Here is a 25,937-nt window from a genome sequence, read left to right on the forward strand (position 1 = left end):
CATTCTGTTTTCCCCCTCGCTACCACGGACTTCCCAGCCCCCTGCTGTACCTGCACCACACTATCCTCCGCGGCGGACGGACTCGCCACCGCCATCGGCGTTGGGGATACTCCGTCCCCACCGGCAGGCGGACCCATGCCTCTGCCGGGCTGGCAACAGCGCCCTCAACCTCCTCAAATTTACTGACCAGAGCATTTAACTCTGCCAGGAAACCCAGCAAGCTTGAATCCCCCCCAACCGCAACACCGTCTGTTATATCTGCCCTGGGAGAAACACCCTGCGAGTCCCCCGCTCCTGACGCCTCCCAACACATGCATTGGACCGCCCCCACGGACCACCTGCACTGTCCCACCAGACAGTCTCATAGAAGGCTAAGAAAAATTAGACTTACCAGAATGCCTAGGAAGAGTCCCACCAGCCGACTGTCCCATCTCCATCACTGCCGAATGCCTCAGGGGCCCTCGATCATCCTCTGACTCTGACAGCTCACCCTCAGACCTATGAACAGCAGCCGGCTCATCCTCTTCTGATGATGGCCCTCCAGGATCAACGTCTCTGGATTTTGAGGAGCTGGCAGCCATCTGGCCCCGCCTCTGGGCTCCAGACCCTTCCACGGATTTCCTTGACGCTTTCCCCGGACCGGGGGGTCTCACTTCAGTCCTGCAGGCAGCCATCAGCCACGGCGTCACACTCCCCTGCGCATCCACCGTCTCCTGGGGGGCGCCAGCCGAGGCAGTGGAAGGCCTGGCAACCGCAACAGACACACTCCCTTGCCGAGACTCCGCCCCCGCTGCTAAGTCGCCAGGGGTGGGGCCCACGTTCTCCCGCTCCAGGCGCCAATCGGGCCTAATGGCCACCCCGGAACAGTCAGGGACCCCCCATGAGTAAGGCTGAATGCTTCGCAGGGGGGCCCGAGGGCGACTCCCTGGCTGACGCTGGGCTCTAGGGGAGGAGTCGGGTGAGAAGCTCTCTGGAGGCCGAGACCTCCAAGCTCGAGCGGACACCCTGCCCTCACGGACTGACTAGCCAGCATTGGCCCCAGGGTCTCTTGCAGCCAACCCGGGCCCCATGTCACCACTTCCGCCCGCAGCTGGGCCAGAATTCTCTCCACCTCAGACATGGCTCTGTCTCCCTGAACTTTTCCTCACGCTGTGGTGACCTGGGGGAGGGGACAGCACCTTCTCTTACTTTCTCCCCCTCCCACTAAACTTCTCTCCCAATCCTAATCTTTCTACCATCCTGTACCCTGTTTCCCCAGTCATGTCCACTAATTTCTTTTCTCTCATTTTTGCTCCAGGCTTTTCTTTCTTACACCAGTAGCGAACCTTCAGGATTTTTTCTAGCAAGATCATCAGGTTTGATGACTAGTTACTGGTTACAGAAACACCATTACTTTGCCTGTTGATCCCAGCCAGCACAAAATATGTGTGGTGATTACACTCCCAGATCCTAATGTTGGAGACCAAAATTTGAGATTTTCCTGCTTTGGAACAACAATCTAAAGCATGGTACACACGATCGGATTTTCCGCAGACAAAGCGTAGGACTTTTGTCCGAAGGGCGTTGGCCAGGAATTTGTCTTGTATACAAACGGCACACAATTTTTGGCCAACAAACACAAAACTACATAGTTTTTCAGCTCTTTAGCGCCACCCTTTGGGCACCTTCTGCTAATGTCGTGTTTGGTGAGCATTGATTCCAAGCACGTGTGTTTGTACTTTGGACTTTTGTCCGAATGACTTGTGTACACATGCTCGGAAAATCAGACAATTGTCCACGGAAAATTTTAAAGCCTGCTATCCAACATTTGTCCACGGAAAATCTGACAACAATTGTCAGATGGAGCGTACAAACGGTCGGATTTTCCACCAACAGCCTGTCATCACACAATTCCCGTCGGAAAATCCGATCATGTGTACGAGGCTTAAGCACCAATAGACTGTGAGTGATCATCACTGAGGCAGGTGAACCCTCTAAAACTATACACAGTATGTGCCACCATGTGTTTTAATGGAAACACGCACTGTTCCCAGCATGTGCTAATGGAGAAAGATACTGTATTTTATTATGCTCATCAGACAAACGTTTAATGCAAGTTATTATAAATACATCTATAATTACAATTTACAAGGTTTCACAATCTGACAACCAACATACTACTGAACAGAATTAAATTACAATTTTCTGGAGACCAAATATGATTTGGATCGTATAATGATATAATGTGTTTTATTAGCCTCCTCAACCATGCAATATAGGTATGTCTGGTGTCTAACTGATATACATTTTCACATACATTAGTGTAACCACTTTTTATGAAGCTAACTCCATCAAAGTAGGACTTATTGAGATTATATAAAACAAAACTCTGTGCAGTTCATCTGCATGTCAGTATAGGTCAGTATAGGACATATGCCCTGTCTGACTGTTATGTATTCCCAACTAGCCTGTTTACGGCAGGACCATTAATAGTCTTTTGCAGACCCTGGGCTAAGTACTATTTATGATAATGCTAAACAGAAGAAAATGCACCTCTAAGTGCAGAATTAAAACTTTTAATATCCCCACAAAGGATTAAAAACACTTACAGGATATAAGAATGAGGGGAGCATTTCACATGTTTTTAGGGCAGGTGATCCGACATCAGGAAGGTCCCAGTGTGTTATAGGTTTCCAGGGTTGTCGATATGCAGAAGCAGAAGATACCAGGGTGACCAGCAGATGGTTGCCATAAGCTCTAGAAGCACTTTTGGAGCAATCGCGCTGTCAGAGTCATCGAATCCCGGACATGACGTCAGCGGGAGGGAACGACAACCAACGTGGACCGCAAACCGGAAGTAGGTCATCAAAATGGGACACGTTTCGAAACTGCTGATTGGTTCCTTCTTCAAGCCAATGACTACAGGTTAGCAGAAGCATAGCTTCTTATAATCTGTGGGCGGGAGTGGAGGAGGATAATAGTGCAACGTTATCCCAGGATTACAATATATTGTGCTTTATGGACATAGATAGCTGCACAGAGAAGCGCAGGAAAACACAGGGAGGGAAAACAAGTATAACAAGACAAAGCAGGACATCACAAAATAGACATAAAGGAGTTCAGGCTGCCAGTGAAACTGACATATGGCTATAGAATGGGACACGGCAGCCAGATTGCACATTGCTCCCTAATAGCATATGCAATATACAAAAAAAAGGGGGGATCAATGTCATATTATATAAAAAACACTAAAGTAAGTGATAGAGACTGGATAAAACATTATGTTTTAAAAAAATATATGTAAGAGAGATAAAATATGAATCACTTAGAAAACGATCAAATAATCAAACATTTGGAAATATGTAGTAAGGGTAACAGGCAAAACATGTGTGTATACATGTGTATATATATGTATACACACATAAACACACACATGCATAAGTACGTCGAGGCAGTGCACGCATATAGGAAAAAAGACATAGATATGTGTAGTGCATCTGTACATGTATACACACAAATACATGCAAGAAATGCGTACATGTACGTCTGTGGAAAAAATCACACACATATACACACACCCCATAATGAGATATGGGGTATTATTGTCCAATGGAAGACATACCTGAGGGAAACAAAGACACTATGATATGAGTGTACATGTGAGGATGATATCGTGAATGAAATAAGGTTCTAAAGTATGGCACTGATTTCAAAATCATCATTTAACCCTCTAGCAGCCAAAACATTCAAGGATAAAATCAGTGAAAATGTACAAAAACACTGCGCTCACTAATATGGAACAAACAAATAAGCGGCTACATACGTTGTGACAAAAACAATGAAATGGAAAGTAAAAAATGCAGCGCTAAGTGAATATATATAACAAAGTGAACAAAGGTAAAACCGTTTTACCTTTGTTCACTTTGTTATATATTCACTTAGCGCTGCATTTTTTACTTTCCAAGGATAAAATCAGTACATCTCTCTGTGCCAAAGCTTTCGAAAATGCTCAGCTGGGGAGAGGTCTCTAGGCATCGCCTCGATAACCCAATCCTTTAGACCATCAGTTGATTTGTTATGGTATTCGAGGTAGTGCCTAGGGACACTATGGATATCCAGTCCCTCAGTAATAAAGCGGCGATGTTCGCCAAATCGCATTCGTAATGGCCTAATAGTTCGCCCAATATAGAAAAGACCACAGAGGCATGTCAGACAGTAGACAACATGGTCAGAGGAGCATGTGTGGAATCCCTTGGTAGGATATGTTTTACCTTTTTACACAGAAGTCCTTCTGACCATTTTTCACAAACCGACAGGTCTTGCATAAAGGTTTGCGGCATTGGTACATGCCAGTAATGGCTAGAAAGGTGGGAGGAGAATAACTGGGGGGTAGTGGTTTCTTTTTAAGTTAATTGGTGCCACCTTACTTTTGATATTAGGGGCTTTTCTATAGGCAAACTTCGGCTTGTTGGATAGAGCAGGAAGGAGGTGCACGTCCTGAAGTAGCAAGGGCCGGTGCCTCCACACAATACTTTCCATCTGTCTATGGTGAGAATGAAATTGGGTGATGAATCGCAAATCATCCTTTTTAGTGTCAGTATGAATTAGAGGAGGTGGTAGAAAGGGTGTGTCTTTATAATGGGAATAGGCTGTTTCCACGATATCAGCTGGGAATCCCATATCAAGGAATTTATCTTTCAAAATCTTACTCTGGATGTCAAAGTCACTGCTTATAGTACAGTTCTTTTTAAGTCTACAGTACTGGCTTTTTGGTATGTTGTTAAGCCATTGTGGATGGTGGCAGCTTTTGTAATGAAGAAAAGAGTTTCCTGCCGTCTGCTTAGTATAATTCCTGGCATAGATATCTTTACCAACGAAGAACAGTTCCAAATCAAGGAAGGCCAATTTTTCTTCATCCATGACAGAGGTAAAGGACAAACCCATGTTGTTGTTGCAATGTGCAACAAAATCCGAAACTATGGATGCATTGCCATCCCAAATGATGATCACGTCATCAATATACCTTCCATAGAAAACAATGTGGGAGGAAAAAGGATTGTTGTGCCAGATGTGAGAGGATTCTCACTGCCCCATGGTGAGGTTGGCATATGAAGGTGCAAAGTTTGCCCCCACAGCTGTCCCATTAACCTGTAAGAAAAATTGTCAAATTTAAAATAGTTGTGAGTAAGACAAAAAGAAGTTGCCTCTACAATAAAGGAGGCTCTAAAGCTGAGACGCAGACCTGAGAGGGTCTTTGTAAAAGGGACGGCACCCCAAAAAGCATCTGCCCACCACCTCTCTCCCTTCCAGGCATCAAAATCAGCTCTGTGAGTGACAGGCAGGCTGGTAACAGACGTCGCTGTGTAGTGTCATTTGGCGGGACCAGCTTTCCATTATCCAGCTCATCGATCCCTGAAGGTCTTTGTTTGCTGTGTTGGTGGTTCGCTCATCTTCTCCCATGCTGCTCTTCCCCTGCCTCAGTGGATTGCTCCCCTCTTTGAGTGCTGCCCTAAGTGTTTGAAGACCTCATCATTTGAATACCTCTACTCAATATAGACATTATCTGCCTGGTCCTGCTATTCAGAGAACCCTTTAAAACACTCTTTATCTGGATTTATGATAATGCTGCATTCCTTCGTAGCTGACTGATGTGAATGTATAAAAAATATGTAAAGCATTGCATAAATTGATAGCACTATATAAGAACCTGTAATAATAATAATTAGCTGGCCTGTGTTCTATCAAAGAGGTCTCAAGCTGCTCAGTGGCTTATTAAATGTCACCTTCTCTGGCTGCCCATAACAGACTTGAATTTTAAATCTGATTGCTTGTATTACCAACTTGCAATTATTTTTTAAATTAAATGATTAACATTCTGAGATTAATAAAAATTTCCCATTCTCTCCACAAGGTTTGGGGTTCATTAAACCTTTTTATCATTAGACTCCAGGCTTTCAGGTATGGGAGCACATGTGGGCTCCTCTCGAATGACAGTGCCTGGGTCTAAAGGGCCAGTGTGCTAGGCTCTAGCATTGTCACATAACACACATGTAGGGATCCGCTGCCCTCTACTGTTTTAATCTGTAAATAGTTTGTTGGTTAATTACTATAGAGTTAATTGGTTGTAGAAAGGTATATTCCTGTCCCTGCTAGCTGTGTCAGAAACCCCAATTGGAGGACTGTGATATTTTATATAAAGGCGGGGCCAGGCCACGGCTCCATGTCTGAATGGACACACGAAGCTGCGGCTTGGCTCGGGTGCCTCCATAGAAAGCTGCTTGCTGTGGGGGCACTTAACAGGAGGGAGGTGCCAGGAGCAAATCAGGCACAGTTGGGAGCTATGTGTTTGTACTGAAGTTAATTGATAAATTGACTTCAGTACAACCAGTCTGTCAATAGATGGATAAAAATTTGTCTGGTTCATGCTGAACTGGTCAAATTTTGTTTTTTTATGGCCGGCCTAAGAAGCCGTGGGAGATTGCCATGGAGAGATCAGTAGACTGGGGATGGCAGGGGAGGAGGTAAAGGGGCTCTGTTTTTGTCACTTTTCCAAGAATGGGCAAAGTGACAGTGTCTCCTTAAGGAGGGCTTTCTACAGTGCATCCGAAAAGTATTTACAGCGCTTCACTTTTCCACATTTTGTTATGATACAGCCTTATTCCAAAATGGATTAAATTAATTATTTTCCTCAAAATTATACAAGCAATACCCCATAATGACAACGTGAAAGAAGTTTGTTTGAAATCTTTGCAAATTTGTTAAAAATTAAAAACGAAAAGAAATACATATACATAAGTATTCATGGCCTTTGCTCAATACTTTGTTGAAGCATCTTTGGCACCAATTACAGCCTCAAGTCTTTTTGAGTATGATGCTACAAGCTTGGCACACCTAATTTTGGGCAGTTTCTCCCATTCTTCTTAGAAGGACCTCTCAAGCTCCATCAGGTTGGATGGGGAGCTTCGGTGCACAGCCATTTTCAGATCTCTCCAGAGATGTTCAATCAGGTTCAAGTCAGGGCTCTGGCTGGGCCACTCAAGGACATTCACAGAGTTGTCCTGTAGCCACTCCTTTGTTATCCATGCTTCACTGTAGGGATGGTATTGGCCAGGTGATGAGCAGTGCCTGGTTTCCTCCAGACATGACGCTTGCCATTCAGGCCAAAGAATTCAATCTTTGTTTCATCAAACCAGAGAATTTTGTTTCTTAAGGTCTGAGAGTTCTTCAAGTGCCTTTTGGCAAACTCCAGGTGGGCTGTCATGTGCCTTTTACTGAGGATTGGCTTTTGTCTGGCCACTCTACCATACAGGCCTGATTGGTGGAGTGCTGCAGAGATTGTTGTTCTTATGGAAGGTTCTCCTCTCTCCACAGAGAAATTCTGGAGCTATGTCAGAATGACCATCGGGTTCTTGGTCACCTCCTTACCACAGGTGGACTCCAGTTAAAGTGGATGTAAACCCTCACATATACCCAGCGAAGTGAACAATCTCAGATGATACACAGGGATGAAACACATCATCCTACATAAGTTTTACATGTATATCTACTGTCTTCATCTTTATATATTCTTTAGAAAGTGCAGATGGTGTTACAGATTTTCTGTTCCTGTTTAGCACTGAGTGAAGTCTGGGCATACAGCCAAGACAGCTGATTGGAGGAAAGGCACACGGCCACTCCACATGGGCAGAGAAAGGCAGAGACTTGCAGATCTGTTTTGTGAATAGTTCAGTTCTCTGCTTATCTATTTATAGCACCCTCCCACGACAAACATTTCAGGCAGGTTTTATCTCATGTGTCAGAGAACTTGTCAGAAGTTATCATGCTGATAACAGAAGAACAGAGCAGGAGACAGCCACGGGTCATAGTGCTTTGAAAAGAGATAAGAAAACACTGCAGATATATGTGCCCCGTTCAAATTTCATGAATAAGGTTTACATCCACTTTAAGTTGTAGAAACATCTCAAGGATGATCAGTGGAAACAGGATGTACCTGAGCTCAGTTTTGACTGTCATGGCAAAGGCTGTGAATACGTATATACAGGAGGTCCCTGAGTTACGAACCTCTGACTTGTGAACGACTCCTACTTACGAACGGGAGGCGGCATCGGCGGACACATTGGAAAACATTGGAAAACGTTGGAAAACAGCGGAAAACGACATCTCTGCCGTTCTGCACATGCGCTTCCAACTTACGAACAAATCCGACTTAGGAACAAACAGGCAGTCCCTAACCCGTTCGTAACTCGGGGACTGCCTGTACATTTAATTTTTTTAAATTTTTTTATTTTTTATTTTTAATAAATTTGCAAAGATTTCTAACAAATTTCTTTCACATTGTCATTATTTCATTTATGTCATTATGGGTATTGTTTGTAGAATTTTGAGGAAAAAAATTAATTTAATCCGTTTTGGAATAAGGCTGTAACATAACAAAATGTGGAAAAAGTGAAGCACCGTGAATACTTTCGAATGCATTGTAATTTAAACAGACAGTTTTTAAACTATGTCTTTATATGCACTTTAACCACATGCAGACCAGTGCACAACGATATATATGGCACAATGGCACAGCTGGACAAATGGGCGTACAGGTATGTCCCCTTTAAGATGCAGCATTGTGGGCACGTGCGCCCGCCGCATGCTCTGTGACCGCAGGTCCCGAGGACTAGGTGTCCGCCGAGTGCCCGCGATCGTGTCACGGAGCGGAAGCATGGGGAGATGCCTTTGTAAACAGGGCATTTTCCCGTTTTGCCTTGTGACATGACAGAGATCACTGCTCCCTGTCATTGGGAGCTGTGATCGCTGGCATGTGAGTAGTAGCCCATCCCCCCCCACAAGTAGAATTACTCCCTAGGACACACTTAACCCCTTAAACGCCCCCTAGTGTTTAACCCCTTCCCTGCCAGTGTCATTTACACAGTAATCAGTGCATTTTTATAGCACTGATCGCTGTATAAATGACAATGGTCCCAAAATAGTGTCAAAAGTGTCCGATCTGTCCGTCATAATGTCGCAGTCACGATATAAATCGCAGATCGCCGCCATTATTAATAAAAAAAAAATTAATAAAAATGGCATAAAACGATCCACTATTTTGTAGACGCTATAACTTTTGCGCAAACCAATCAATATACGCTTATTGCGATTTTTTTTTTTTTACCAAAAATATGTAGAAGAATACATATCGGCCTAAACTGAGGAAAAAATTTGTTTTTTTAATATATTTTTGGGGGATATTTATTATAGCAAAAAGTAAAAAATATTGCTTTTTTTTCAAAATCGATGCTCTTTTTTTTGTTTATAGCGAAAAAAATAAAAACCGCAAAGGTGATCAAATACCACCAAAAGAAAGCTCTATTTGTAGGGAAAAAGGACGTCAATTTTGTTTGGGTGCAACATCGCACGACCGCGCAATTGTCAGTTAAAGTGACGCAGTGCCGAATCGCAAAAAGTGCTCTGCTCAGGAAGGGAGTAAATCCTTCCGGGGCTGAAGTGGTTAAGGGTATCTGAGCCAGTGGCAAATGAATAAGAAAGTTGGGGCCAGTTTATGCATGCATAATTTACCGGCATCATCGATCTTGAAATGACCTTTGACAATAATCGTCAAATCTACGAGCACCTTAACCCTTCGGATGATTGCATCTTTCGGTGCTGAATTCTGGGATGTGCTCCGAATGACATGCTATAGACAGACTACAGCCTGATACAGGAGCACAGACACTGCTATGTAGAAGCATGCTACAGCACAAAGAACACTTGTAGGAAGTTTCTAGAAATATTGCACTGCAGTCATTATGCTAATGGCATAAGGAACATCAATTGTCCTTAAGAAAGAGCAGGATGGGTTGTGCAGTAAATGCCAGTGGATGAGTGATGAGCTTATTGCAGAGATGGTGGCTCCATTCTGCCTCCCCTCTACATTATCCTGATGAATTTTTATGGGCCTCCTTTTTTTTTTCTCCTCTGCTCAGTGGCTGCACAGAAAGGTTTATAGTTTGCAGGTTTTCTGGCTGATGGAATGCAACTGGCGTATTTGCAGCGTAGAACAAAACAGGTACTTGGCTCGCAGCCTTAACCCTTCCCTCTACTGGAAACTGACACAGATTCCAAATCTGATAGCAAACTCAGCTGGGCTTACTTACTCATATATCCAAAGTCTGGAATGAGAAAAAGGTACACCTTTAAGCACAAAGTGTACAGGCAAAGAATAACCCCCCCCCGAAACGCCATTTGGCGGCATTTACCATGAATAATTATGCAAAAGATGATTGGGTAAACCCACAAGTGTTTTTATTCACCACTACTTTTATGCTGACCTTACAAAATAGAGAAGGGGAGGGTTTAACCACTTACAGACCAGAAGATTTCCCCCCTTAATGACCAGGCCATTTTTTTGCGATACAGCACTGAGTCGCTTTAACTGACAATTGCGCGGTCGTGTAATGTTGCACCCACACATAATTGACTTCCTTTTTTCCCCACAAATAGAGCTTTCTTTTGGTGGTATTTGATCACCTCTGCAGTTTTCATTTTTTGCGCTATAAACAAAAAAAAGAGCGACAGTTTTGAAAAAAAAAACATTAAATTATAATATTTGATACTTTTTGCTATAATAAATATCCCCCAAAAAATGTAAAAAAAGAAATTTCTTCATCAGTTTAGGCCGATATATATTCTTCTACATATTTTTGGTATAAGAAAATCGCAATAAGCGTATATTGATTGGTTTGTGCAAACGTTATAGTGTCTACAAAATAGGGGATAGATTTATGGCGTTTTTATTATTATTATTTTTTTACTAGTAATGGCGGCGATCTGTGATTTTTAGCATGACTGCGACATTGCGGCGGACAGATAAAAATGCACTGATTACTGTGTAAATGTCACTGGTAGGGAAGGGGTTAACACTAGGGGGCGATCAAGGGGTTAAATGTGTTTCTTCATGTGTGTAGGGGGGGATGGGACTGACTGGAGGAGGAGACAGATCGCTGTTCCTGATTAGTAGGAACAGCAGATCTGTCTCTTCTCTCCTGTCAGAACAGGGATTTTGTGTGTTTACACACACACATCCCAGTTATGGGTCTCGTGCCCATGATCGTGGGTGGCCGGTGGATATCGCGGACGCTGGCCACACGCATCAGGTCCCCCGCCGTGCAGCGCGCCTCTTATCGCCCTTAAAGGTGCCGACGTACACTTACGGCAATTTGCAGGATCGTGCCAACCTGCCGCAGTATAATGATGGCGGCTGGTCGGCAAGTGTTACTAAACGCACACTCATAGGTATGTGCAGCCCATTGCATTAGGATGTGCACCCCAAAGCTCAAACTCACATGCATGTGTGTGTTTACATATATTTGGCCCTGGCACATTGATCTCCCTGCCGACACAGTGAAAGAAGTGCGTAAGACATCTCTTATGGCAGAGCCGGGAAGAGGGAGATCTTTCCCACAGAGCAATAATGCTAGTGCACACCCTGTGAACACACCTATGCACACACTGTTTAATTTACATTGTCCCTTCTATTTCTGTATATGGTTGATGGCACAGTAATTATTTTAATAAAAAGTAACTTTTTCCTAATTGATATACAGTTGTCACATGGCCCAGATCTTTTCCATCCTGTCTGCAGGGAAACATAAGTAGGAGGAGCTTCTAGTCCTCTGCTGCTGGTCATGTGTTAACCCCCCCCCCCCCAAAAAAAAAAAAAACAGCCTTTGGAATACAGAGTAAAAATAAATAAATAATATCAATAAACAGTTTTAAATTGTCATACAAATATATATTTGAAATCAAGTTGTTATTATTTTTGGCAATAACATGGTGTGGGTGAATTTCTACATGTCACGCCCCCCTCAGCCTGTATCTTAGAATCAGAGGGAGGTGAAGCCACCATTAATCTACATGTAACATTCCACCCCCGTTGTGTTTATCTGGTTAGTGGGCGTGGAGGAGGGGGGGTGGGCTGTCATATACCACTGTGTATATGCCCACATGTGTGACTCTACAGTCACATGATCTGCTCAGATGTGATAGGGAGGAAATGCTCAGCATAGAAACTCACTGAAAACTGAGCATGTGCAGAGTTGCCACCACAGCTGCAAAATCCCTAGCTGAATTGGGGACATGGACAGGCGGGGAAGACAGAGAACAGCAAGATCAACCAAGGTTTTTGCAGAATACAGAAAACGAATAGTGACTGAGTGAGTATGAACAGCATGTAATATACATTTTTTTGATAGTTTTTGTTATGATGTGAGTTTAGCCTCCGTTCACGCCTGTGCGACTTTTCATGCGATTTGACAGGTCATGACAAGTCTCACCCTATTGTCGGCAATAAAACTGTTCATATCAGTGCAACGCCGACTTTGCAGTGCCGCACTGATTTGAAAAAGTATTTCCTGCACTTCTTTTGGCGATTTCAGGTGCAACTTGCATAGACATCTGTGTATGAAGTCGCATGGATGTCAGCCTTGTCGCACCTGAAGTTGCACTGACATGTGGCTTAGAAAACGAGGGATTTTAGTCACGTGATTTCAAAACCACATTCAGTGTGATTCTAGACTTAGTGACACTTTAAAGACATTTTCAGTTTTATTTTTTATTTTTTGCCACCAGTGTCTCTTTAGGGAGATTTCCCTTCACTTCATGTCTTATTTACTCAACAGGAAGTGAGAGGATATCTTTCCAATGTGAGTGAAATCCCCACTTAGACAGCGGTCACAGGAACGAGTGTCCCCATGGAAAGATTTCTATTTTTGTTCTGGCGGCAATTCAAAATTTAGAATTTACCCTTGGCTTCCTTAAATTTAGAATTTACCCTTGGCTTCCTTTCCGGTGACATTAGTGACAATTAGAGAGAGTGCATCCTCCTAACAGGACACAGGCAGCAGTAAAATTCGGACAGGGGTTCTAACCCCTCACACCTCATTTAATCAACTTAACTTACATTTAAATCTAAAAAAACATTTTGCATTCAAAGTGAAGTTAAACCCAAAACATTTATTAAATTGCAGTTTACCAATTTTTAGATGTGATGGCTGCATTCGTTTTCTTTTTTGAGCTTTCTTTTATTTCCATCTGGTGATGCATCCCGTAAGTCTGTTGTTTTTCAAAAGAAAAAGCTCTCCTGGAAAAGTATCACTTAAAGGAACTGCAGTCTGCTCACATAATTTGTAATAAAAACACCTTTGCCATTCTGAAGCTTCCCTCCAACAACTTTGCATATTATTTTATATATACTGTGATTCTGTACTTGCCAAATATGCTGCAGAAATCTCCCTCCACTGAGTCTGGCTGCAACCATTTTAACTGTGGGCAGCTGAAGCTGCTGCCTGTTCATTTCCTGGATTTACACAGACACACAGAGGCACACCTCCAGCTCTGCAGCCCTGCAGCTCTCATCGGCCCTCTTATGACTCACCCCCCTCCCTTCCTGGAAAACTCTCACAAGATTGAGAGAGCTGTGCATGATGTCATAAGCCTAGGCTTATTACCAGACAAGAAACAGGAAGTGGGCTGTATAAGGTATTTACTGGCTGAAAAAAAAAAAGTTTTGCTATCCAAAGTTAAAACAACAAGGGCAGAAGGTTTAATAAATGGAAAGTTGAAAAAATGACTGAAGTTCCGCTTTAACCACTTCAGCCCTGGCAGGATTTACCCCCTTCCTGCCTGGGCCATTTTTTGAGATATGGCACTGCGTCGTTTTAACTGACAATTGCACGGTCGTGCGATGTTGTACCCAAACAAAATTTACTTCCTTTTTTTCCCACAAATAGAGCTTTCTTTTGGTGGTATTTGATCACCTCTGCGTTTTTTTTTTTTTGTGCTATAGACAAAAGAAGAGCAACAATTTTGAAAAAAAAAAAAACACAATATTTTTTACTTTTTGCTATAATAAATATCCCAATTTAAAATAAAAAACATTTTACTCAGTTTAGCCCAATATGTATTCTTCTACATATTTTTGGTAAAAAAAAATGCAGTAAGTGTATATTGAGTGGTTTGCACAAAAGTTATAGCGTCTACAAAATAGGGGATAGATTTTAGTCATTTTTTTTTTTTTTTTTACTAGTAATGGCGGCAATCAGCGATTTTCATCGGGACTGCGATGTTCAGAGCTAAAAAATAGCCACTGATTACTGTATAAATGTCACTGGCAGGGAAGGGGTTAACACTAGGGGGTGATCAAGGGGTTAAGTGTGTGTTCCCTAGGTGTGTTCTAACTGTGAGGGGATTGGACTGACTGGGAGAGAAGGCAAATCGTTGTTTCTACTTACCAGGAACAAACGATCTGTTTCTCCTCTCCTGACAGGACAGGGATTTGTGTGTTTACAAATCCCCATTCCTGTATAGCTAAGCAAAAATACCGTGCCGACAAAACAACAACAAAAAGCAGCAGCATACAGTGCGATAACACAAAAAGTTTAAAGAATGGGGAAAGCTGCGCTAAGAAATGAAGTCCATAATAGTTGACATCAGGGAAAGCAAAATGTCCATAGAGAGCATGAAAAGTATTAATACCACCACAGTGTGCATATACAATCAGTGTGCCCAACCACCGTAGCTGTTGATTGAGCTTACCAGACGGCAAGTTTAAAAAGGCAGATGGCTATAGCCCAGCCAAGGCCTCTAAGCTTGTTGATGATCACAGTGTTCGGATGGCAGGGGATAAGTCTCTATAGCCCACTTCCGGTATCCACGTATCCATATGCTCAGTGGAAAACCCAGGTAGCCCAGAAGAAAAGAGGACTGGCCATAGTGTGATATCGTCCAACCATTTATTATTAAAACAAGTAGTCACTTACAGTTAAAACAGCGATGTCGCACATACGAAAGCCGGCCGGCATAAACAAACAAAGCAAGCGGAGCCCGTTCTCCTACTCCGATGGCGTGGTGACGTCAGTGCGTGCCTTCCCAGACGCGTTTCGTCATCATCTGTTGTTCAGATGATTACGATCATCTGTTCCCCATTGACAACGTCAGATGATGACGAAACACGTCTGGGAAGGCATGCACTGACGTCACTACGCCATCAAAGTAGGAGAACGGGCTACTCTTGCTTTTTTGTTTATGCCGGCCGGCTTTCGTATGTGCGACATCGCTGTTTTAACTGTAAGTGACTACTTGTTTTAATAATAAATGGTTGGAAGATATCACACTATGGCCAATCTTCTTTTCTTCTGGGCTACCTGGGTTTTCCAATGAGCATATGGATACGTGGATTACGGAAGTGGGCTATAGAGACTTATCCCCTGCCATTAGAACATTGTGATCATCAACAAGCTTAGAGGCCTCTGCCTTTTAAGCTTGCTGTCTGATAAGCTTAATCAACAGCTACGGTGGCTGGGCACACTGCTTGTATATGCACACTGTGGTGGTATTAATACTTTTCATGCTCTCTATGGACATTTTGCTTTCCCTGGTGTCAACTATTATGGACTTCATTTCTTAGCGCAGCTTTCCCCATTCTTTAAATCCCCATTCCTGCTCTCGTGCCCGCCGGCCACGCACATCGGGTTCCCCGCCGTGCAGCACGTGCGCCTGCTACGGCTCTTAAAGCGACCGCAGTATATATATGGCGATTCGCGCAGTAGAGCCATTCTGCCGCCATATATATACAGGAGTCGGTCGGGAAGCGGTTAAGGGAGTTGAGACAAACCATTTAAAAGTGACAAGGGTGCTTACAATGATCAGCTTTTATTTATTCACATAAAACCTTTATCCCAAAAAGAAAAAAAGTTTGTTGTAACTGCTTGTGTAACAATGTAAGCTGGAGTTTGGCTTCAAATGTTCAGTGTCTTTAAAACCTGCAAGTACATCTAACACCACCACCCCCCGTCTGCTGTGCTCCTTCATCCAGAGTAGGGGTACTCTAATTCAGGAGGTGTGTTACTGGCCAGATCACCAGGTAAAAACAGCGGGGGGAAGCCTAAAAAAAGAAAACAAATGCAGCCTCCACATTAGGGATTACTAAGCTGCAATATATTACATTTATGGTTTTGGGTTTAATACCACTTCATTCTTTAACTGATTCCGGACCGCACACCGCATATATATATACTACGGCAAGACGGCCCGGCTGCTCAAAATCACGAACCTGTAGGTGATTTTGTGCACGCAGTGTAAGGGGCGCGTGCGCCGCCTCCACTGTGATTGGACACAGCGGGATCCAATCAGCGGGTCCGGTGGCCACCGTTACCCACCGATCGTACAGAGGAGAGATGGAGCAGCAGTGTGCCTATGTGAGCAAGGCAGACCACTGATCTGTCAAGGAGCAAAAGAGAGAACTTGATTTTCAGCTAAGCTGAAACACAAGATCTCTCTTTTCCTCCAGTGTATCCGTCCCCCATACAGTTAGTAAGCACCTCCCAATGACACACTTAACCCTTTGTACCCTGGTGTTAACGCCTCCCCTGCCAGTGTCATTTATATTGTGTCAGTGCATTTTTTTAGCACTGATCACTGAATTGGTGTCACTGGTCCCCAAAAAGTGTCACTTGGTGTCCAATTTGTCCGCCGCAATTTCGCAGTCCCGCTAAAAATAGCTGATCACCGCCATTACTAGTAAAAACAATAAAAAAATAAAAAAAAACTCCCTAAATCTATTCTATAGTTTGTAGGCGCTATAACTTTTGCGCAAACCAATCAATATACGCTTATTGGGATTTTTTTTACCAAAAATGTGTAGCAGAATACATATCCCCCTAAATTGATGAATACATTTGATTTTTTGATTATTTTTTTAAGTTTTATTATAGCAGAAAGTAAAAAATATTGTTTTTTATTCAAAATTGACGGTCTTTTTTTTTTGTTTATAGTGCAAAAAATAAAAACTGCAGAGGTGATCAAATACCATCAAAAGAAAGCTCTATTAGTGGGAATCCTATTTTATTTGGGTACAGCGTTGCACGACCGTACAATTGTCATTTAAAGCAACGCAGTGCCGTATCACCAAAACCTTCCTGGAGCTAAAGTGGTTAAAGGTTTTTATAGAGGTCTATAAATTGGACCAAACAGGGACAATTGAGGAGGAAATGGCGAAATAGGGATTTGGTTCCAAAAGAGGGACATCCCTCCAAATAAGAGAAATTGACAGCTATGCTTACTAAAACTGACCACACACACTACAACCAGATTGTTCAATTTGCACCAGGCCCATTTACACTTTTTCAGAGGGAACATAACATAATGCACAAGAATATTGTTGTTGGTTTGTTTTCAATAGAGTAGTTTATTTTAATTGTGTTTTTTTTTTTTTTTTTTTTTTTTAATAATGTTTTCTGTAACTTTTGTAAAGCAAAGGTTCCAAAGGGATACTAGCTTCAAATGTAAAATGCATTCCAAACACAAGCAAAATGCAGTGGAACCCAGATGTATAGAAAGTGCACGTGTTTTGAAGTGTAAATGGGTACATAGTTAACAATTAAAAGTTGTAGTAAACAGCCACAAAAAAAGAAATTGGGCCCCCTGCAGGTTTTAAGCATAATGTACTAACATGCACCGTATACTAGCACATTGGGTTAGATTTACTAAAACTGGTTCACTCAGAATCTGGTGCAGCTGTGCTTGGTAGACAATCAGCTTCTTACTGCAGCTTGTTCAATTAAGCTTTGGTAATAAAACCTGGAAGCTGACTTTGCAGAGCTGCACCAGATTTCGAACCCTCCAGTTTTTGTAAATAAACCCCATTTTGACAAACTTACCTGCACACGGAGCTCTCCAGTGGCACGCTGTCACAGCTCTCCGGCACTTCTATCTTCACCCGGTCTTCCTTTCAGGGTTCTTGGTTTCTTGCTGTATGTATTCGGTGTATGACAGCTGTTGTAGGGGCTGCATAGCTCCTGCGCATGTGTGTGGGAAGTCTGGCCCTGGCACGGAGCTCTGAAGATACATCATGGGTATGCCGTCCCTTCAGAGTGCATGCGCCGTGATGTCACTGGTTGCATCCCATGTGAATATCTCCTAAACACTGCAAGTTTAGGAGATATTCACTGTACCTTCAAGTAAGCCTTATTATAGTGGGTAAAGTACTTATGCGCTATTAGAAATGTTGACAATTAAAGTAGTGTAAATCAAAGTGTAAATAGCTGCTGAACTTCTAAAGTGTCACCAATATATATTTAAATAGTAAAGTAAAAGTGAAGCAGCGCTATAAACTATAACCAATTTTACTAAAAGTAAAAATGTGGCTATGCCGCCCGGGAAAAAAACAACCTTTCCAGGCAGCCTGGTGTTCTGGCACCATCTTGGAAGAGTTGCAGACCCTGCTGGTGGAGATAGAGATTGCAGCGTACTCTGCTGTTCCTCAGCCTCCTCTAGCAACAGCTCAGGCAAGTGATACAGCATTGATCCTCACAGCCATAGAACATAGCATAACCTTGTTACTGGTCCACATTGACCATTTGGCTGAGGAGCGCTGATTCAGGCTGACCTAGACATATTCCGGGGCCGGCTCACCGAGACAGAGGCCAGGATTGCAACCACAGAAGACACCACTGCCCAGCACTCAGATATCCTAACCTAACCCAAGCTCACTGTCCAGGCACTGGTAGCCAAGTAAGATGATGCTGAAAACCGGATTAGAAGGAACATTGTTAGAGTGCTGGGCTTCTTGGAGGGGGCAGAAGGAGACTGCCTGGCTGAATTTGCAATGGCATTTTTCAAGGATTTACTTCATCTGACTGAGGTTTTTCCGACGTATATGGTTGAGCGGGCCCATAGGATCCCAACAGGATGAAGAACAATGGGGGCCCTGCCAAGACCCTTCCTGGTGTGATTCCTACATTATAGAGACAGGGCTAAAATTCTCAGCGAAGCCTGCAAACATCCTACCCTTCCGTATGAACATACGGTATGCACCTCTACTCAGACTTCTGTGCCGAATTACAGAAGAAATGCAAGACCTTCACAGATATCCAAAGGAGGCTTCGGGAGAAGGAGATCAAGTATTCCATGCTATATCCGAGTCGATTGAGGATTCAATATGGTGGCTCAATGAAACTTTTTGAATCCCCTGAGGAGGCTGATACCTGGCTACTTACTCTAAACCGAATATTCATCTCTGGAGCTGTGAACAAGTGGGGATAGTTATTCTTTTTCGTTCCTCTTCTTCTTGTTTTGAACCCAGGTTTAATATAGCTCCAGCAAAAATCCTGCCATGCTCTGTGAGGCGTACAAAGGCAATGACATTTAACCCCATGCCTGTTATACTCCTCTTGATCAGCGGGACCAGGTTGTGGTCGCCTTTGCAGATCCCCCACAATTTCCTGCAAGACGTGTGGTCTGGTCCCTTCTCATGTATTTGGTATGGATAAGCTCCTTTATCCTTCAATCAGCAAATTATGCTGACAACTAGGATGACTCTTGCATGTGGATGTACAAATGTAACTTTCTGATAGCCTCTTACCTGGCTTTGGGATTTCTCAGTTTGCCCATCGTTGTATGAAGTTCCCTTAATCTTGCCTATTATCCCAACCTGGACTCGCACTGGGTCCCTGGTCCCGGAACTCTGTGCTTCAGTAGAAGACAGATGTAGTTACAAGTTTTGGGATTGAAACTGTTCTGGCTAGTTTGTTTGGGTAATGCCAGACAGTAGGGAGCTTTTTGAATAGTTAGTGGTCACAAAATTGCTTAGGGACTGTATCTTACCTTCTCCTAAAGCCTTTAAGCATCTTCCGTTGCACCTTCAAAAGACGTATTGGGTTGACTTTTTCTGTAATTTGCTTCTTACTAACATTTTACTGGGTTTTGTCCTGGAAGGCTCCCTTTGGAGACACAGTTATGGATTTCAAATTAATTTCTTGGAAAATCAGAGGCCTGAATGATACAGTAAAAAGATCCCTGCTTTTCAAATATTTGCATTCCCATAAACCCCATGATTTGTTCCTGCAGGAAGCCCATTTAAATGGGTAGCAAAACCCTCACCCTTAAAAAAGCATGGGTTAGACAGGGTTTCCATGCTACCTATTCCTCGTATGCAAGGAGTGTCTCCATTCTTCTGAACAAATCACTTCTATGCTCAGTTGAGCATGTTATTACTGACCCTGGGGGGGGGAGATTTATCATTTTACTGCTGGAAATGTATGCTCAACGCTGGGCTCTGGTCAACGTATATGTCCCTACCCTGTTTGATTTCAATGCCATTTTGCATAACAATCTAGATACCTCTAATTTTCCCAGGAACGTTCCTATATATTTGGCCACTTGGGCAGACATCCTTGGCCTTCAAGAAATTTGGAGGTAGAAACATCTGGGGGACAGGACTTATTCTCATGTCTCGGCCACCCACAGATCGGGCTCACGCTATGACCTGATGTTTGGGACGGCCTTGGTTCTCTCTCACGTTTGTACTGCCACCTATCTCCTGGCGGGTCACTCGGATCACTCCCCTTTTAAGCTGCTTTTAACACTGGGTACTCATTGGGAGCAGGGATGCTGGAGACTGGGATAGCAGTGGGTTAGTGATCCTAAAGTGCAGGAGATGGTATTTCCCAAGATGTCTGACTATTGGAAGGATAATGAAGATTCTGCTTCCCTTGACGTGGTGTGGTAAGCGTGCAATGCTCATGCTAGGGGAGAGTATATCTCTTCTATCAAAGCTGTGCGCTCTGATTATGCTTCACGGACCACTCAGTTGGAACAGGGTGAGGCCGAGGCTGCAGCGACTTTTGCAGCAGATCTGTCTCTGGAAGGGTTTTTTTGTTTTGGCCCAGGCTAGGAGGGAGCTCCACCTCACTTCCTCGATACAGGCTGATGCTAAATGCTTAGCCACTAAATTGTTTAAGGTTGGAGATTAGAATGGCAAATTATTGGCTAACCTAGTAGCAGAAGCTTCCTATCAAATGATTATTCTTAGAATCTGCTCCTATGAGGGGGACTATGTTACGGAATCCCAAGGGCATACTCCAGGAATTCCATTTATTTTAAGCTCGCTGTACAGTAACCCGACTCCTGGTCCGGACTGGTCCTTGTTGGACTACTCGGGGAGGTGAATTTTCCTCTCCTCTCAGTGGAAGACAGGGAGAGCTTGGAGACTCCCCTCTCCCCACTGGAGATAGAAGTGGCTATCTGCTCTTTTACTAACAATAAGTCCCGGATGGACTGCCAGGAGAATGGTACAAGTGCCCCACTGCTGACCCCTAAGTTACAGCAAATGTTTGCCCATTGCTTGGAAGCTGAGAAGCTACCAGACAGCATGTACCAAGTGCATATAGTACTGCTGCCTAAACTGGGTAAAGATTTGACTTTAATGTGCCTCATATAGGCCAATATCCTTGTTAAATTATGATCTTATTTTATGGGAGCAGGAACACTTGAGATCTATGGGTGCAGCATGAGAACAGGGACACTTGAGATCTTTAGGTACAGCCTTAGAGCAGGAACACTTGAAATCTATTGGTGTAGCTTCAGAGCAGGGTCACTTGAGAGCTATGGGTGCAGCTTGAGAGCTGGGACACTTGCAATCTTTGGGCGCAGCTTGAGAGTAGAGACGCTTGAAATCTGTGGGTGCAGCTTGAGAATACCGATATGAAAGCTACTGGTGCAGTTTATGAGCAGAAACACTTTAGGCCCCTTTCACATAGGTGATCTGATCAGGTCTGCCTGTCAGTTATTCAGGCAGACCTGATTGGACCCTCCAGTCTCTTCTATAGGGCAGTGGACGTCAGCGGACACATGTCAACTGACATCCGCCTCCATTTGATCCGATTCTGTCTGCCAAAAACAGATGGTTGTTGGTCTTATTCCCCGTCCATTTGGTGGACCGGATTGCAAAGGACAGGCGGTCCATTTCTATCCGTTAGCCCCATTGAGGAGAGCAGGACTGTGTCATCCACCTTCTGAACGGGGATCAATGGAGAGATCCCCCACTGAGCAAGCAAATTCAGCTTCATGGAGGCGCCGGTGTGAAAGAAGCCTTAGAGCTATGGGTGCAGCCACGCCCTAAAGCTACCCTCTGTGCATACATGCTTGGTCCACTACCATACACTTTGGATGACCTGTCTATTAAAGAGGTTCCTTACCCCCACAGCTTCTTAAACTCTTAGCAAAGAAAAAATCATATTGAATCACTGCAAAATTCTGTGTTCTGTATTTTCATTATCATAAAGAGGAAACTAAAGGATTCTATCCTAAGTCATTATAGCTCAAGGTAATTTTCTTCTTCCTTCTTTCCCTGAAACAAAAACTTATCTCTGAAAGGCTGTAGGAGCCTGGGTAGGTCAGTCAGAGACTATCAGCATTGCCTGCTACTTTCAGGTTCTGTTCACTAGCCAGAGAAGATTACTGATTTAAGGCAGCTGATAAGGTTTTTCATTATTCTGTGCATTGCATTACACAGGTACAGAGGACCCACCGGTTAATAAGAAACTAACGTTCCCGATTGCAGAATGTGCTGAAACAAAACACGTTTAAAGCAAATTCATTTTCATGTCAGAGACATTTTCTGTAATTTATTTTGCTACCGTTCTAATTTGCATTTAAGGAGCCTATTACGCTCTTGGCTAAAAACTGCCCTTCCCCCTAAACACATTATCCATTAGCGTGGTATTCGTAATGGCATAGCATCGCCATGCAAGTACAGACAGACGAGGAAATGTTTTGTTTGCCCATTTCATATAGCAAATGCAAATATACTGGGCTGTAGATTAATGAATTGGATGTATGTTCCTCTCTCCTGTATGGTTTATCTCGATTACTGCTATTTTATCTATTTATTTTATCTAAAGTAAACCTCTCATGGACTTGGTCAATTCAGACCGATTGTAGTATGATGGAAAAATATATAAGCAGAAGGATACCAATAGTAAGGACCATATGTCGAAATGATCTGTAGCTCCAGTGATACAGGCAGCTGAAGTTATGTGAACATTTCCTGTAAGCATCAGTCCCCATTAGTGCTCCGGCAGTAATAAACTTTTTACCATGAAGTAAAAGCCTATGAGCACAGTCACAATAACATGGTAGCAGTATCATGCCTTGTCATGCATTGCTATGGGCTTCCTTAATATGTGTTAATGCAGGGAAAATAATTCAAGAATTTTTCTTTTTCAGACATTTAACTGCCTATGTAAACATCAATTTATTTTTGATTGGGAATATAAAGTAGCAAGCCATGGCTGCCATACTGAGGATTGGAAGCAGCCTTGGAAAAAGCAATTATTTTCCTACTTTGGGGTGGGGGGCGCAGGCCCCCCTGCCCCAAAGCTCCCACCCCCCCATGTTGAGGCATGTGGCCTGGTATGGTCCGGTCTGCATGCTTGGATAAGGGTCTGGTATGGATTTTGGGGGGACCCCCACGCAGTTTTTTTGGCGTGGGGGTTCCCCTTGGGGGGGACCCCACGCTGTTTTTTTTTTTCATTTTAGCGTGGGATTCCTCTTCAAGATCCTCAGAGCACAAGTTGCACTGCAAGTCAGATCATCATGAACTGAATTCTGGTGTGACGTCTAATCAAATCAATGGGCTCTCATAGGGAACCATTGATTTTGAATAGAGGCAGAGAAACTCTGCTAAAAGCTAGAGCGGTTAAACGTGTATTAACGCCAATACAAAAAGCTACTAAAAGCACGTTTTTACAGCTGCTTTTTCCTGGCTTTGGTAGTGGCTTTACAGCTCTTTTTTTCTAACGCCCTGTGTGGATGAGCCCTTAAAATGAATTGACTTTTTGAAAAGTTTTGTGGCTGTTCTTCTCCTGAACATCATAGGAGTGCACTTAGTTCTGCACTCCTGTGTCTCAGATTCTGCTGATGTCACAGAACTAATCCAGGCTCTGCAGGGATCCAGACAATACTGTTGAGCTCCACCCAAATGCCTGAATGGCAGCTGGCTCAGCCTCTCAGCGCACCACTGAGAGCCTAAGCAAGCTTCTCCCGCCCCCTCCACAGCCTTGCGCTCCAGTAAGCTGGTGAGTGATAGTGACAGCCTTTAATCACTGAGTTCTTGATGTAGAGTGTGTATTTTTTGTAAACTTCTCTCTTAGGTCAGTCTGGGCAAGAACTTTTCTAATGGTCTTTTCTTTTAGTATATTCTTGATCATATTCCTAAAAGGACCCAGACATAGCTCTTCAAAGCCTGAAAATATCCTTGCAGTAGTAATTCACTTTATTAGGTCTATACCTATATTAACCACTTCAGCCCCGGAAGATTTTACCCCCTTCCTGACCAGAGCACTTTTTGCGTTTCGGCACTGCGTCGCTTTAACTGACAATGCACCCAAACAAAATTGATGTCCTTTTTTTCCCACAAATAGAGCTTTCTTTTGGTGGTATTTGATCTCCTCTGCAATTTTTTTATTTTTTGCGCTATAAACAAAAAAAGAGCGCCAATTTTGAAAAAAACGCAATATTTTTTACTTTTTGCTATAATAAATATCCCCCAAAAATATATAAAAAAACTATTTTTTTCCTCAGTTTAGGCCGATATGTATTCTTCTGCATATTTTCGGTAAAAAAATTGCAATAAGCGTATATTGATTAGTTTGCGCAAAAGTTATAGCGTCTACAAAATAGAGGATAGTTTTATGGCATTTTTATTATTATTATTATTTATTATTAGTAATGGCAGCGATCTGCAATTTTTATCAGGACTGCGACATTATGGCGGACACATCGGACACTTTTGACACTATTTTGGGACCATTGTCATTTATACAGCGATCACTGCTATAAAAATGCACTGATTACTGTGTAAATGACACTGGCATGGAAGGGGTTAACCACTAGGGGGCGATGAAGGGGTTAAGTGTGTCCTAGGGAGTGATTCTAACTGTGGGGGGGAGGGGCTTCAACTCACATGACAGCGATCACTGCTCTCGATGACAGGGAGCAGTGATCTCTGTCATGACACAATCCAGAACAGGGAAATGCTTTGTTTACATAGGCACTTCCCCGTTCTGTGGGCAGGGTCATGCTGTACACGATGGGCGCTCGCGCGCCTGCTATCCCCGCCTCTTAAAGGGGACGTACAGGTACGCCCATTTGCTCACCGCTGCCATTCTGCCGACGTATATCGGCGTGCAGCGGTCGGCAAGTGGTTAAGAAATACAGGGCTCCCTACTCTTACTACCATCACAATTTATTTTTGACTAAATTAAATGTGTCTGCATTTACAGTGCCTTGAAAAAGTATTCACATCCCTTGACATTTTTCACATTTTGTCATGTTAGAACCAAAAACATAAATGTATTTTATTGGGATTTTATGTGATAGACCAACACAAAGTGGCACATAATTGAGGAGTGCCAAGGAAGTGGAAGGAAAATGATGAATGGTTTTCAACATTTTTTACAAATAAATATGTGAAAAGTGTGGCGTGCATTTGTATTCAGCCCCCTTTGCTCTGACACCCCTAACTAAAATCTAGTGAAACCAATTGCCTTCAGAATCGGTGAAGCCCTCAGAGGTTTGTTAGAGAACCCTAGAGAACAAACAGCATCATGGAGGCCAAGGAACACACCAGGCAGATCAGGGATACAGTTGTGGAGAAGTTTAAAGTAGAGTTAGGTTATAAAAAAATATCCCAAGCTTTGAACATGGAGCACTGTTCAATCCATCATCCGAAACTGGAAAGAGTATGGCACAACTGCAAACCTATCAAGACATGGCTGTCCACCTAAACTGACAGGCCGAGCAAGGAAACCATTAATCAGAGGAACAGCCAAATGGCCCATGGTAACTCTGAAGGAGCTGCAGAGATCCACAGCTCAGGTGGAGAATCTGTCCACAGGACAACTATTAGTCGTGCTCTCCACAAATCTGCCCTTTATGGAAGAGTGGCAAGAAGAAAGCCATAAGAAGTCCCATTTGCAGTTTGTGAAAAGCCATGTGGGGAACACAGCAAACATGTTGAAGAAGGTGCTCTGGTCAGATGAGGCCAAAATCAAACCTTTGGGCCAAAAAGCAAAACGCTATGTGTGGTGGAAAAACAAGCACTGCACATCACCCTGAGCTCACCGTCCCCACCG

The sequence above is a fragment of the Aquarana catesbeiana genome, linkage group LG07, assembly GCF_042186555.1.
Source record: "Aquarana catesbeiana isolate 2022-GZ linkage group LG07, ASM4218655v1, whole genome shotgun sequence".
NCBI classification, from domain to species: Eukaryota; Metazoa; Chordata; class Amphibia; order Anura; family Ranidae; genus Aquarana; species Aquarana catesbeiana.